The 16,908-nt window shown below is 38.4% G+C and overlaps 1 pseudogene; it reads right to left on the minus strand.

The window, feature by feature from the left end:
• Positions 1 to 16,377: 16,377 nt before the first annotated feature.
• On the minus strand, positions 16,378 to 16,480 carry LOC119034730 (uncharacterized; annotated as a pseudogene).
• Positions 16,481 to 16,908: the final 428 nt, after the last annotated feature.

Genomic DNA, 16,908 nt, shown 5'->3' on the forward strand with positions numbered 1-16,908 from the left:
GCTTATTTATTAGGACAATTAAAAGTCATCACTATGACAGCAAATAAAAGGTTCCATTCTCAGGAATGCAGTAGCAAAGGAGCTTCTCTGCCCATTTACCTTTAAGGCAATGTGGACTTGTTTTGTGCTGTCTCTTGTCCAGAGCTGAGACCAAAACTTGGTAACAAAAAGAAATCGTATCTGGAGTGCTTTGGGTTTAATTCTGAGATGTTCTGTTTGCTCTTTACAATTTTCAAGCAATTTAAATTATACAACTGAAGTTAGTTCTTGAAACACACAGGATTTTGAAACGTGTGTATGTGAGTGTGTGTGTTGTGTGATTAGATGCTATTGGAAATAAAATGCATACAATCATGCTATCTTCCCTATTTTACCTCTCACTGGAGGCATGGAATTACCCTGACTGATTAAAGAATTTTATCTGGAGGGTCACTCATATTGCATCAGTTTAACACACAGATGTTAAAAAAAATCAAAGATCTAAAAATAAACCCTGGTCAGATAAGCTTCTAATGGAGTGCTGAAAGAGTAAAACAATTATGCAGAGCAATCACCCTGAGCGTTTGTAATTAACAATCAAATTACTTCCCAGAAGTGTCCAACAAGAGAACTTTTGTTGAACATTTCTATACGTGCCAAACTACCCCAAAGTAATTGGGGAAATCAGTGAACTGTGGTGTTTGCCGGTTCACAAACGCCATGGCCAGTTTGCCGTTCACTGAGCTTCTGTGCACCTCAGCAAGTTCAGTTCACATTTCTACTGTAGCAATTGACAGCAGATATCTCATCCAGCAAAGTATATTATTTACATTTTTGATATGTTACATTACATTCTGTCATATTGCATTTCATCAACAATGAATAGAATGTTGCATAACTTCGTATGACATGATGACAGATCTCTCTCTCTCTCTCTCTCTCTCTCTCTCTCTCCTGTGTGCACACATGCGCACTCAGAACTTAGATCAGAAGGTGAATCGGAGGGAATGCTTTGGATTGGGGCCCTAAAAGGATCCTAGAAGCCTTGCAATGATGACTGAAGCCATGGGTCTTTCCTGACAATAACGCCATATTGCCCTGCACAGAGATGCCTATGCTTACTCAACACGTGCATTCACCAGCTGTTTGCAAAGTCTTTTAAGTTGGTCATTATAATACAGAGCAGACTACAAAAGTACACCTTCTGAATGCCAAACGACAATATGCTGAAAATTAGCCTCCTTAAAAGAAACACCCCAAAACAAATTACAGAGTTTAACAATGCACCATTAAGATGCACTTCCTGACATTGCTTGGCTCTCTTGCCGAGGCACGGTTGGCAGACAGACAATAATGTGTTTCTGTTCCTGAGACTGGCAGGTGTCACTTCGGCCAGTGTGGGATGTGAGTGACAGATATTTTGCAGCTGAGGAGATGAGAATGCAGAAACTCAAGAGTACCTCTGGGATTTCTCTGGTCATTTGTGGGCCGCAAAAGGGCAGGGCAGGCCTCTGTGCTCACTCAGGATTGCTTGTTGCCACCGCTGCAGGCTGTTGCCAATTCACAGCGTTTTAAGTAATATTTCTATTAACAAGGGTATGTTTCTGCTTTGATGGCAGCATGCAGAAAGCTGTTTTCTAGGCTGTCAGTTATATACTAAACTCCTCTAATTGCCTTTCTGTGCTTTATTCAAAATTGCTTACAGATTTAGCATTTTTGAACATGCAGGTTTTTTTACACATTAACAAAACTTATCAAAAAGCTGGAAGTTTGACTTCCTCCTCTACACAGAAGTGTCAAATTATTTTAGGTTTATGAAAAGGGATAAAAAAACTCCTCATGGGAGAATATTTAAGTGATGATGATAGGAAATAATAATAATGATAATACTAACAGAATGCAATACAAGAACAAAAATAATATGTATATTTTCTACCTTGATATAATTGTGAACTTATGTTTTCTTTAGTTTAATCTAATTTTTATATATGTTAAAGAGAAATTAAACATGTAACTATAGCATAAAAAGTAAAAGAGGTAAAAAGCCTTAAGCATATCAAAACTATATTTTAAATATGAATTTTCAGGATCATCTTTCTCTATCATTTAAAAAAGAATGTTTTAAAAATATAACTATTCAAATATATTAATATGCAAATTTAGTGGTGTTTGGGGATTATAAGAAACTGGTTAAATTTGGCAAAAATTTAAAGATTTTATAATCAAATATTCTCCAAAGTTTACAGACATGCATTTGAAATGGAAAGATAAAGATTACTTTTAAAAATATGATGCAAAACTATTAATGCACTTAATTTTAAAAATACCATTTCTGGTGTTAAGCTTGCAAAGAAAGGAATTTCTCTTGTTTAAAGTCTGAGTCATCCCTGACATTTACATACTGTAAACATGATATTTAAATCATTCTTTTCTTGAAAGTATAATAGCTATACTAAGATATAACTTTGCCCATTAAACTTGCAGAACTCAGAGGAGTTCACTCAAACTAAACTAATTTTGAGAGGATACATTTTTAAAAATCAAAGTTCTCTAGTAGAACTGTTTAAAATAATCATTATATATAGTGGTATATAAGCAACATGAATACTAGGCTTTAGTTACAACAATAATTATCTGCCTTCATTTTCCATTTAATTTCCTTCAGGCCACTGACAAAATATTACCTTGCAAAATTAAAATTAAAGCCATATGTTGATTTAGAAAAACATTAATGTCACAGCACAATTCAACATTCACTAAAACAGTTAACACTGAAACTATGTGCAAAGAGAAAAAGATATGTTGATTCAGATTGATGTTAGAATATGTTGTTTAATGTCATTTGCCAAATGTTCTTTCATTTTTTTAAATAATTGCTTATGTTAAATAAATTGAAGCATGCATGCAAGCAACATGATATGAAATTAGTACTTTACTGTAATTTCAGGAATAGACATAGATTTTTTTCCCATGAACAGAATGAAACCTCTCCATAAAAACCAATAATGAACTAAAAAACACAGTCACAATTACCTTTTTCCCTACTTACTAATGCAAAGATAAATTGTTCTCCCTTGGAAATCAAATATTTTCCTAACCACTGTGTTTCTTTAATTAAACTGTATTCTTTATAGTGATCAAATATAATTAGCAGTAACAAGTATTTAATGAAAACAAACTGCTACTCCAAACCCTTGTTACATATTTTGTTTAAATCCCATGAATGCTCCAAGGGTCACTGTATCTCCATCAAAAGTACGACACAAAAGCTTGCCTCCTCTCCTTCTCCCCACTCCCGTTTGAAACAACAGCAGCATTTAAAACAACAGGAAAGCCAACAACAAAAACTTCTGTAATTCTAAGGACTTTAGTTCACATTAAATCCTGCTCCTTGCAGCGCAAGGCATTGCTTCCAAAGAAGCTTAAGACTTAGCAGTTCAAGTATTTTACAGATTTGTTCTTCAAAAACCCCATTTGATATTATCATATAATACAGCATTACCCTGGTATCTTTGATTATTAGTAAGTGACCAAAATAAAAAGAAAGGGCCCACACTGGACTCATCGACAGCTAGGTGCTATACCAAGTCTTCTGTAATTAATTGTGAGTGAGAGAGGGTTTGCTTTTGTAGCCTCGTAAAACTTTTCCCACATGGCTGAACCCACAGTCAGATGACGTTAGGCAACATTAACTGCCTGCACATTTTGCCAAGGCTCTCGGGGAACAGCTAGGCACTGGGGCTCCAAGCCCGAGAACCTTGGGACATAAGACATCAGTGTCTACCTTTCATCTTTGCTGAGATTTGGAGTGGGTTCAGACCACAGAGGCTCCTTAATTCTCACTAATTCATTTGCTTTCCTGATTCACTTGGCTTAGGATAACCTGAGAATGATAATGAACCTGTGAGAGGAGCTCTTAGTCCCTTGCCTTTGAATGTGCTCGGCATGGATCGAGGGCTTTCTGAGAATCTTGCAAGAGGAAAAGAATCTTATTAGCACTGATTGCTAGTCATGAAGTTTCCTCTAAAAATTGCTCTTATGTTTTAACTCTTGCCTGCTTTCCACAGAACAGAGTAGTGGGGAAGGAAATTTAGATTATTTATACAAATGTATATTTCTGGAAATTGGGGTGACATTTTGGGGGTGTGGTTTATATCAAATTCTAGCAGCTAGCTTTTTGTTGTTGGTCTCCCAAAAAATGGCCTCAGCATTTCCCACTCATTTCTGCAACTGATGTAAAGTTATTTTTCATTATCCATAGATAAACACTCTCTTGTACTGAAGAGGTAACATTTGTCAAAGAAATACCCAAAGCCTCTTTCTTTAAAAAAATCATTTTTAGACTTAATTCACCCAAGAGTTAAGTTCACAGGCATTCCCTGTGGTTTTGGAATTCTGTCGAATTGGCACTTTAGCATTTACAATTAGTGCATGTGGACCTTTAACTTCTACCTAGGTAAGAATTTGTGCTTGAGATGAAAAAGTCAATAAATGAACTGGGCAAAGTGGTGTGTTTTAGTGAGGCAATAAAAAGGGCTATTTGGGTCTACTAGGCTAGCTGAGCACGATCATTCTTTAGATCTTGAGATACAAAACTACTGACCAAATTATTCCCTTCTTTAATTGCAATTGTGCTTTCACATGTTTGATTGCACAGACCCTCCCGTGCACATAACCGAAGTTATATGCAGCAGCTTCTATGAAATAGATGCACCCAGGGGCAGAGGAGGGCTTGACTCAGAAATTAGAAAGGGACCGCAGTGACAGGGCACGGTGCTAACATCCTCTGGTTCTTTACGAAAGGTGTGTAACCTCTGATGTCAGGTGCTTATCCTCCATTTGGGGATTCCCCTATCAAGACTTTAAATTTCCTGCACAACCTGAGCCACCAGAGCAACCTGTGACATCCATATGTAATGTTAGAAAATGTGTTGCCTGTGCAGTCAGTGGGCCTCAAACCTAAGCTGTAATCCTCACTACGTTTGGAGCACGGAGAATACCAAAATGCAAAAGCATGGAAGAGTCTTAGGGCTCATCCACACCAACTCCCAGGGACTTTAAAGATGACAAAACTCAGTTCTGGGGAAGTTGGAAGGTTTTTCCAAGGTTAAAGAGCTGTTTTGTAATAGAGCTGGGACGGAAATTCAGATTTCAAATCCCAAGTCCAGTGTTTGGTCTGAGACCATCCACAGAGTGCTGGAATTTCCATACAAACTGGTTTGACATTACAATGCACATGTTCAAGGGCTTAATGCTAATGGAAAGTATTTCAGGCAGTAAGCTGTCCTCCTAAGCCTCATGACTGATCCTGTCCATCGACTTCCTATTGCCTGACACCATTAGCTCTGTTTCAATGTTGACTCTTCCCAAGGAGTCCCCTTTGATTTCTTCCCAGGCAGAGAATATCTCTACTTAGTAAATAAGCTAATAATATCAGAGATCAAATTTTCACCCTTTTGTTTTCTCCATAATATTAAACTATTCCCCTCTCTTGCTTTCTCTCAGTATTGGGACTGTCCTTATTTCTGGCCAATACAGGGTAAATCTTTACTAGAGTATTTATTTATGATTTATGTCTAAGTCCATGAAATCATAAAATCTGTGGTTAGAAAAATATGCAACTTGAGAGATACTTATGAAAAACACATAAATGTTTCCATCAAGGAAGTGTGATCATTTCAAACAATACAGACAGTGAATAAGAATGCAGGTTTGGGAGCTGACAAATATGGGCCTAAATACCTTAGCTCCAACACTTACATGACCTTGAACAAGGTATTTAAATGACCTTGAACTTCTCTAAGACTCAGTTTTCTCTTTTATAATAGATGAGGCTTACAAAATCTTTCCAGATGCTAGCACATAATAGGCTCTAAATGAATGTTCCATTGTTGTTGTTAGTGACATTGTTATTCTATTGGTATAAATAATAAAAGATTCATGTATAAAGTATTGCAAAGCTAAAGTAACTAAGGATTGAATGGATTTGGGGGCCATTCTAGACAAAAAGCAGGGAAATAGAGATGAAAAGCTAATTCAAGTACTCCAGCTTGAAAGACTGGAAGTGACGACATTACTTGTCACACCTTGAAGGGATGAATCATGGAAGCAGGTTCCAGTGAAGTGGCTTTGATAATTGTGGATTTGCGGCAGGTGAAGGCAACAGAGAGCTATTTAGGCAGGCAACTCTGGAGGCTTGGAAAACTATGAACTTGGTTATCAAGCCTTAGGGGAAATAGCAAAGCCCATTGGAGCTGAGAAGAAAGCCAAGAATAGACTGGAACTAGGACTCAGAGTCTCTGTTGAACCCAGTAGAAAGTCAAGGGTAGAAGGCTAGAAGAAGCCAATTCCAAGAAAAAGAAGTGGACTATACAACAGAACTAGGGTAGAGCCAGGAGAGATACCAGAAGCCACAGGTGTGGAGAACCTCAGAAAAGCTGTGGCCATGATCATCTGTGAGGCAGCTGTCATTGCTGTTTGTGGAAAACATAATGCCTAGGAAATAAAAAGAATATTAGAAAAGGAAGTTTGGATGGTTGTCATGGAAGGAGAAAAATGGTGTGTGCTTTAATATGCACAGTCAAGTTGATAATGGGCATGTCCAGAAGAAATAGCTAACCAAGAAAAAGTGTATGACCAAAACTTAGCAAAAAATTATTCACAAAAGTCAAGAAAACTATCATTTACTGAGCCTCCAATGTATGCTGTTCATTAACACTTAATTCCATTTAATCCTCTGCAAAAGGTATTATTACCCCTACCTCTGAGACACAGACGTGTGGTTAAAAGAAGGTAAACAATGTATCCAAGAGCATATAGCTTATAAATGGAAGAACCATATAGAATTAAAATAATAGCTGCCTGGTATCAAAGCTCTTTTCATCTATCCTTGCTGCTCACACTTGAAGCCATGAGAATGCACCAGTGCTCTGAGGGATTAAGAAAAAACAGTGGACAAGAGTCAAAGAAGTGTTTGTTTGATGGTATAGTGATTTCAGGAATTAGGACTGATGGCAGTACACAGTTGGACTTGGCATTGAGGAAGACCTTGGAAAAAGGAGTTTCTATAAAAGGATGAAGACAGAAGTCAGGCTGCCAGTGATGGGAGTTAAGGAAACAGTAGCTGGAATTTTAAATTGCCCTTTGGAGAATCTTAGCAGTAGAAAAAGTAGTAACTCTGAAGAGTACTGTAAGCTGGAGACCTCGTTTCGTTTTGTTAGGGAACATATGCAAATATTTGTGGACGTGATGAAGACACTGATGATAGAACTACTAGAAACCAATGTTCATTCAAAAGAATCGGGGAATAATGATAAAGCACAGTTTTGTCAGAGGCAAATGACTTTCCTGGCTAGTAAATTTGTTCTTAAATGTTAGGAAGAAAAAAGATAGCTAAAATATATATGTTTTTGAGAAGTAGAATACAAGTATAGAGATATTGGTAAGTTAGGGTGGGGTGGGAAATAAGAAAACTTGTGTTACATAACTTTAATCAAGCAAATAACACATCTTATGAAATGGATCTGAGGGTCCAAAGAGTGTAGGTGAATAATGAATGAATGAATGAATGACAGGAGAAAATCTGCAGACATAATTGGGTTAGTGTCAGAAGGAGAGGATACACTAAAAAGGAGTAATCTCATTGTTAAGTGAGCTTGAGTATTGAACAACCCCAACGTGTGTTAAAAGTCTGTTATAAACTGACTCCAGTAGGTCCATTACAATCTACTTTGTAGAAATCATCCTACTGTGGTCCTCATGGGAGCTGGATAGGCTGTTTGTACAAGCAACATCAAACTTGCCTCTATGAAATGTGGTATTAACATGTTTCACTGAAACCAGGACAGATCAAAATATGGACACCTCCCTTCTCCTCCCACCCTATACAGAGTAAAGGGCCCCTGCATCACCTCCATAGGCAGAATGTAGCAGACCTTGCCTAGGTGTTGCAGACCGCTCTGCCTGGTTCTAGGAATTGTATCTCGATCCTTCGTGGCTAAGGGCGAGGGACAACCTCTGGAATGCAAGCCACAGGAGACAAAGCCTGGCTCTGATAGCAAACACTGCCTCAGTTTCCTTTCCCTGCCCCAAAGCCTGGTCGGAAGTCAATGATGGGTAAGACCCCTCACAGAGGGGGGCAACCTAAGCCAGACTCGATCACTTGGGAGGCCTTCATGGAAGGACTCCGGGGGTTGCAATAAAGAGCAATGGACTCTTGTCCCCTGGCTTTGACATAGCCTAAGTCCCCATGTTCTCTGGGAGAAGCACTTCCTGGTTCTAATCCCCTTAAGCCTAAATATCTGTTGGGGAGAGGTGCAGCTCCTTGACTTACTAGAGCATGTCCTGGGGAAAAATCTGGTATCATGAAGACTTCCTGATAAACCTGTGAAATCTGCTGTGCTAAGAGTGCTTTCATTCATATATTAAGGGTTCGAAGAGGAAACTCTGTTCCTGAGGGACTATGACTCATACTAAGCCCTCAGATTTCTTTGAAATGTTATCTACTGTTTGATCCTTGCTGCCTTGTATTCCTGTGTATTACAACCCAATAAAAGGCCCTGGAGGAGAGGGCTCATTGCCTTTGTCTCCCCTGAGAAACTGGCCTTTGTCTCCCCTGAGAAACTGGCCACCAGCCCATGGCCTTTTCCCTCTGGGAAAACGGCCACTTCTCCTCCCTAAGCAGACCACATCATATCTCAGTCATGATTACTGTCTATCCATGGCACTCGGGGGGACTTGTGAGGAAAGTCGCCTCCACACCTAGGTGCTTAAACATGGTTTAAACAAAAGCTTATTGGTAAATCTAATTTATTAGAGAAAAATGAAGTTTTTCAGGACTCCAATTGTGAGCATTTAAAAAAATCTTGACAGAGAATGAATAGTAGATTTGGTAGCTCCTTTTGAAAGGCAAGAAAGCCTGGCTAACATGTTATATTATTTGGGGTATTAAGGAGGTGAGACGGGGTAAAGGGAATAGAGGGAGCACCTGTTTCCTTCTTTTATCCTTCAAAACCTGTGACAACTCAACTTCCCTCTATTGATAAATTATTATTTAACTATTCAGTCAACATCCAAAGTACATACTTGAACAAGATAAGAAAAAAAATGACCTTTTATCAGTCTGTAACATCGAGCTGCTTGAATTTTGAAATTTAAGTCTAATTTTAAGAAAAGGAGGAAAACATTTTCCTCAGCATTGATGCCATTTATTATTCTGATATAATTTTTGGTTTCATAAGGTTCTGTTAGCCAGAAATTTTAGAATATAGACATCCATGAATACAGACTTTTTCAAAAACATATCTACAGAGGCACATGTTGATTTAGGAATTGTCCACATGATAGTAAAACAACCAATCAATTCAGTGAAAAAAATCAATTGATTCAATAAAAACATCAAACAGGCTGTTTGTTGTCATGAAGATCAAACTACTGTTTGACAGAACTTTTACTTTTTAATCAATTGCATCGATGTCCGTAAACACTGTCTTAAGTTATCCAGTCTGTATTCACCATACAAAAGAGATCCAAGTTGTTACTTGTGAAGTGTAACAAGTTCAGCAAGAGAGCACCAGTGAGAGCCTCAACTTCAGGCTCAAATTTTAACTTCCAATTTGTGGCTCTCTCCATTATGTCTAATTTCTTTGTTATTAGCTTCCTTCAGAAAGAAATTCCTTTTGTAATGTGCTGCCATTTATTATGGAGCCCAATACACCTCAGGCAATGTTGCCATCATCACGCCGAAAAATACCTTATCACGGTTAAAAGAAAGGTGGTAGACTTTAAGCCTTTCTTTCGTTATATGCATCACTCATGTTTCCTGGTTGATATCTCTGGAATTTGCAGCATATCCATCATTATCTAACTGCCAACTGTTTTCAGAGGAGCTGTTGCTTTAAGCTCATTATTTCTTCCGATTAGAAAAACTGCAGAGCTTCTTCCTACAACACGCAGCAGCCAGCATGGTACATGTGTACAGATGAATGGTCGGGTTTGTCCTTCAGAGACTCTTTGTACCCAGCTTTGCCCCAGAACTATGGTGTGTAATGAGCAGCAAATGCATGCTTGTGTGCCTTACAAGTGTACAGTGGAGCTTATTTACAATTCTGTAAATAAGCTGTTAGTATAACACATACATAGCTCCACTGCTTTTCTTACTTACCTAAGAGTTTGCGGATTATCATGACTCTCCTATAATTAGTTTCCACAAAACTTCCTTAATGTCAAGTAGGGTTGATTGGGCAGTTGCTTTTCAAGAAGAGATACATGAGCTACACTTTGGGAGATTTCTAACTAAATCTGAGCATGGGGGATGCAAGAACTAACATGCAGATTATGGGGAAAGTAGGTTAAGACTCTGTGAATACTGTTTAGTTTAAAGGTCTGTACAATCACATCTCCACTGAGTTACAATTGGAGAAAAAAAGGTATGTCTGTGTCTTCCTCTATAACTCATTATTTAATAACCTAAGTTAACATGTGTAGATGTTTCGGAGTTTTAGAATGCAATTTTCAGACTTTTAAAGATTGAATGCTGCTTGGAAATACTGAAAATTTGGAATTTACCATGTGTACTGACCTCTACAGTTTACTTTAGGACATAAGATAATGGGGAGTATATCTGCAAATAATTGCTAAGTAACCAAAATAATGCTTTCCTCTCAAAGCAAATAGACATAACATTCCATCATGATCATTCCTGGTCTCGTACATTACGCACTATTACTGCTTTCATTAAAACAAAGAAAAACCATGGAGGGATGGAGCAAAAAAGGAAAAAGAACTCATGGACATGGACAACAGTGTGATGGTTGCTGGGGTAGGGAGTATATGGAGGCTAAATGGAAATGGAAAAAATACAATATTTTTTTTAAAAAGAAAAGCCAGAACAATTAGTTAGCTGTAACTATCTGAGTTACACAGTCACAGCTGGGGAGTTATGGCTTCCACCCCTTCCACAGCCCCTCCCCCGGCTGAAATCTGCCTGGCTCTGCTGAGGTCTAAAAGACAAAGATGCGTTTCCATGGACTCCCACCATGCTCTCACTCCAGCGTGCCGCCTTTAGTGATCCAGAGACACTTTGGATCTTTAGGTATTGATAACAATTCTCTGCACTCACGTGAATGGATTAAAATTACTGTGACTGTGAGAAATATGAATCTGTATGCTATTATTTTCACAAGAATACTAAGAACATCTAATATAAAAAATAAACAAAGGCATTATACCCTAAGCCATGGGATATTCAAAGTCTCAAGGAGGACAATAGGCAAATAACTATTTTTAAGCTCCCAGCAGGAGAATATGCAGCTGCAGCTAATGGTTACATGCACCTTGGACCTGAAAGATGAAGTTGTTCTAAATTTTTAGATTTTTTTCCACAATATGTCATTCTATTTTAAAAATAGATCAGTGGAAGATGCTCTTCTTTTTGAAGCATTTCTGTGCTGCTTTATACGCAAATTTCTTTTATGGATTCTATTTATCCCCTGGACAAGTTTTTAAGCCCAAAAGTAAGGATCGTCCCAATTTCATAAATTCTTATGAAAGAAAGAACAAGCTCTAGTAGATCAGCCACTTTATGTCAGTTTTCTATGAAATTTAAAGGCCTTGGAAAAACTAAAGGGTTTGATTGTGGAAAATATCACAGATGAAACATTTCATTTAGATGCTACACAAAACAATGAGCAGTGGAAGGTAGGTTAAAAGTCTTTATAAATATAAGTCATTATGAGGATATCTATCAGTTATAGTCTTAATTTAAAAAGTTATTGAGAGAGTTTTAGATTCAGACACAATTGTAAGAAAAAGTACAGAAAGACCTCCTCCTCTACACTTGGCCCATTATTCTCCAATGGTACCATTTTATAAAACTGTAGCATAATAACACAATCAGGATCTTGACATTGATAGATTCCACCCACCTTATTCAGATTGCTTCAGTTTTACTTGGTCTTTTATGTGCTATTTTATGTTTTAAATTTTCAATATCCAATACAGAAACCATTTTTATTAAACTGTGTCAGAGTGTGTGATGATGTGTAGGCACCATTTGGTGCCTGCATCTGAAGCTAACTACTCCTGGTTCTATAAATGAACCAGTTAATATGTTTGATCAAATTCACTTTCAAGCCCTGGCTGGTGTAGCTCAGTGGATTGAGCCTGGGCCTGTGAACCAAACAACTGGGGTTTGACTCCCAGTCAGGGCACATGCCTGGGTTGCAGGCCAGTTCCCAACAGGGGACTCACGAGAGGCAACCACACATTGATATTTTTCTCCTTCTCTCCTTCCCTTTCCCTCTAAAGATAAATAAATAAAATCTTTGAAAAGAAAAAACAAGTTAAAAATTCACTTTCAAAACTGGTGTGCCACATAACAGAGGTGGTAACATAGTCTAAGACCAAGACAGATGTTGAACAAGGCATAAAAGCTTACAAGTTACGTGGCTTACCTTCCCCCACCCAAGAAATTGGGTATTTTGAAGAACATTAAAAATAATATGAGATAGAACTCCCAACCCTCCACCTCATTCTCTCCCTCTCTCCTTCCATTCACCTCTAGAGATAAATAAATAAAATCTTAAAAAATAATAATAATAATATGAGATAGAATGTCAGTTCACTCCTGTGTGCAGCAATGGGTTGAATTTTCTCATTATTTTTATTGAGTGTCCTCTGGGTACATCGTTCTCTACACGTGAAAGGAATACAGCGTTACAGATTGCCACGCATCTGGAGGACCTGAAGCCCTACATTCTTGGCTGAACCTTATATAATCCCCAAATGGCAACTTTTGCTTCCTTTTTCAGTTCTTCCACCTGTAAGTTAAAAATTGTGGGAAGTGATAAGGCATAAAATATTGACAAAGTAGAACTAGAAATGTAATTCAGTCTAATTTTCTTCTTTGTTTTCAAAACAACACCTTGCTCTCAGTAGTAACAGTAGTAGAGCCTACCACTAGGGTATTTCTATGGGCCATGTTCTGTGCTGAGCCCTGTGAATGCACTACCAAGTTTAGTTGCTACCACACCCCCAATGTAATCTGAGACCTAGAGACTATTCTTTTCTCCATTTTACAGATGCTAAAACCGAGGCTTAGGTTACTTAACTTACTCAAGGCCATGCAATTGGTAGTTGGCAAAGCTGTATTTTTCATTGTAGTTCCTACCTCAATATCCAGGTTTTTCTTTTTTTCCTTTTACCTATTATATTATTTTCATTTATATAGTTCATTTGTTGCTTTTGCTTTGGGTCAAAAGGAAAAACGACTTCCAGGATCTATAGTCTTGTTCTGTGGACAGTCATTTAAATTCCTCTCTATTGCAGAAGTGCCACACAGAATTCTGAAAGAGGTAGTGATATCGGGGGGACATCTACCCAGAACAGGAAGATAACACTAAAATAATGATAACAACAACAATAATAATAATTATTATTACTAATAATAATTGTTCAAAAACAAAAATTAAGTTTCTCAAGAGTTGATAGCTCGCTATTTTGTAGCACAGTAACAGTTACAATGCCAGTTTAAAAAACCACAACAACCACCTAGTGTGTGGTAGGTCATTTGCACAATACTTGATAACTAGCAGCAAGAGTAAAAGTAGTGTCTTTTACCAAGAAAAGACTGGAAAGGAACAGAACAGTAGGCACATGCATAGCCTATGCTTTAATCCGGAAGCACTGAATTTATGAGCCCTCAGAGACCTTTTAAAAGCTGGAAAAAGAACCCAGGGCTGATAGTCTTCAGAGGACACTGGACAGAGAACAAAGCCCTGATGGCATCAAATCAAGGGATACCACCCCCTCTAAGAGGCTGTCATAAATCTCAGGGGAGACACCCACAGGACCACGTGCATCTCTCTGGGCATACACATAAAATACCCTCACACTCGGGGCATCAAAATTCCTGCCTAAAGAGGCTTTATTATAAAAGAAGGTAAGTACACTTTTGTCAGACTCACAGACTGGCGGCCTGCAGCCTGCAATACTGAGAGTAAGGAGTCCACACAGCAAGGGATGTTTGATGAGTAACTCAGCAGCAAACTGACCCTCACGGCCGGAGCCTGCTGGTGTGCACGCCCCATCGTACAGAGAGACAGATGGAGGTGATGAGCTGGGGATGGCTTCCAGTGCAGATGGGGTGCGGAAAAGGTGGCTTGTTAATAACACTGCTGCTCCAAGCAACTTCTTGTCAGCAGTCAAAGTTTCAGGATCATGGACTTGTGGCTTCTTGAAAATTGCTGCAGGACTGACATAATTCCTAGTGTAATTCCTGGTGTAGTTCCAATAAAAAATAAGAAAAGTCTAATAACACTCCAAAGGGCTATGGTAAGGACATTGGTATGAAGTGACTGCCATTTGATGAAATTTTACATCTTCTAGTCTTCAGTATTCATACTGTTCGAGAATGAGATTTTTAGAGTTAATATGCATGTTAAAACCATGGCTTTTTTTCTTTACTTTTCAGCAGAAGCAAACAATCAAACCCAAAGCACGTTGTTTTGGAAACTTTTTTTCTACGAAGATTTTCAATGCTTGCTGCAAAGCAATTTTTGATGTGAGAACAACCAAGCATGTGGCTTATTGTAGGAGGAATTCATTTTTAGACAAGATATCAGGCCAAAGTACTACATTTCCTGCCCAGGGTCAGGTGATCTTTACTAAAAATATGATTAATGCAAAACCAAATAGGAAAATTAATTTGAGCATTGTTGGAATTTGACAATGTAATTACACACTAGCTTTTCTTCCCCCTCACACTGTCACAGACTATACTCTCAAAAATGATGATATTCTTTTCAAAAAATAAAATCATAATGAACATTCTAAATGTCTTCCTGGGATAAGTCATAATGAATAAATGCCTCACTAAGATAATTTTTACAGAGAAAGTTCAAACTGACAATGAGTATGACAATAATTGGCAAAAATTTTGTTGATTCTGCCCTGGCTGGTGTAGCTCAGTGGATTGAGCGCGGGCCTGCGAACCAAACAATCGAGGTTTGACTCCCAGTCAGGGCACATGCCTGGGTTGCAGGCCAGTTCCCAGCAGGGGACATACGAGAGGCAACCATACATTGATATTTCTCTCCCTCTCTCCTTCCCTTCCCCTCTAAAGATAAATAAATAAAATCTTTAAAAAATTTTTTGTTGATTCTACAAAATGGACAAGGCTTAGAGTTTCCAGAATGATTCAAAATGAAACTTTCTTTTGTCAAAAATTAGATGTTGATGTTCATGTATCGATAAACAGTAAATGTATTCCATAGTTTCCCTTTGCCCCTGCTTTCCTCTTTTCATGATTGTAAATTCTGACAAACATATAAGGCTCACAACAGAGTTCTTGAGATCCACTTGTGCCCCTAGAAAGAGGAGCACCCCAACTTCTCAATGCCTGAGACTATGGAAAAACAATGATAAACCCTTGTATTTGGGGGGAGAGGGTTCACAGAGTTCAGACACATATAAATATGCAGGTGGCACTGAATTCCATGCCAGGATCGTTATTCCCATTAATAGATTAAAATATCAAGGTTCTCAGAGGCTTAATGTTGTCCCAAAGCTACTTAACTCATAGATTTTAACAGGAAATGTCTACGGAAGAAGACACCAGCAGAAAGAAACAAAATTATACCAGACACTTAAAGTCAGGTTACATGAGCTGAGCAATGCAGGGAATTAAGGTAACAGTGGGGCTGCCTGTGTGAAAACTGGTTCTTTTCTGCTTTAGGTATAGGGTATAAGAAAGAAATGTTCCTTCCATCCCTGGCTCTCCTTAAAAATTAATGCTGGTACACAAAGAGCTGGTTAGGATCAGCAGTGGGAAAAAAATCCACAAACTGTAGTCATGCTCTGTGCTACACATTTGTCGCCAGTGACTGCGGCCACAGCACGTGGGGTCTATGTGGAGTGTTTCAGAAGCACAAGGCTAGCATCCAAAAGCTTTTAAAAAACAACTTGAGTAAACCTGACCCACTAGGGCATTTTATCAAACTGTAAGATAAATAGACGTCTTTTTAAAATAAAAAAAAAAGGTTGACATATTTTTCTCTTTCACTTAATCTTTGATTGCCCTTCAGGTGGGGGGGGGGGGGTTGAAGCCGGAAGTGAGGGCCAAGGATGAAGGGAAGCAGCTGGAGTTGGCCTCTCTAATGCTCCTGGGAGTCGGCTCCCTGCCGCCAGCCCTGCCACTCAGCAGACTCCCCTAGGGCTGAGCGGGGATGAAGGACAGCAAGGAATGGGAGAAGCAGGGGAGGAGGAAGAAGAGAGAAGGAAGAAACTGGAGTTGTGGTTGGGGAAAAAGCGAGCAGCAAAGCCTTGTTCGTAGCAGAATTCCATGAACTCCCCCAAATCCCCAATTTGGTCACGTTTCAACTCAGTGTTGATGTCTTTTATGTATGTTTGTATGTATGTATGTATGTATGTATGCATTATCTATCTATTAAACTGATAAGAACAGATACTACACTTGATCTTAGCCAAAAGGCCGAGAAGCGATGCATTATCTATCTATCATCTACCTATCTATCTTTCAGTTGGCTGTATATTTATAAATTATAAGTGACTTCTCGCTGAGTGTATTTGGGCTAATTATTTGTATTTATATTTCAACATTGCATTTCAAATGGGTTAGGTATACATAAATAAATGAGCACACACACTGACACACACTCTAGTTGGTAAATGAATTATAAATCTAAATCTATTTATAAATAGTTATTGATCTGCCACTGTCTGCAGCATTGCCACTTCACACAGTAGACCCAGGTGATCTATTTTGCTTCAGGACCCTTAGTTTAGCTGACAGATGACTAAAATGATGTGTTGCTAGTAAGTAACCCATTAGGTCTTTTTCCTAAAGACTCTGAAGAACAGGAGACAAAAAAATAGGTGAGCTAGAACCACACTTCCGTATGGGTGCACTAC

The sequence above is a fragment of the Artibeus jamaicensis genome, unplaced genomic scaffold (assembly GCF_021234435.1).
Source record: "Artibeus jamaicensis isolate MK-2021 breed Jamaican fruit bat unplaced genomic scaffold, CSHL_Jam_final contig_391, whole genome shotgun sequence".
NCBI lineage: Eukaryota > Metazoa > Chordata > Mammalia > Chiroptera > Phyllostomidae > Artibeus > Artibeus jamaicensis.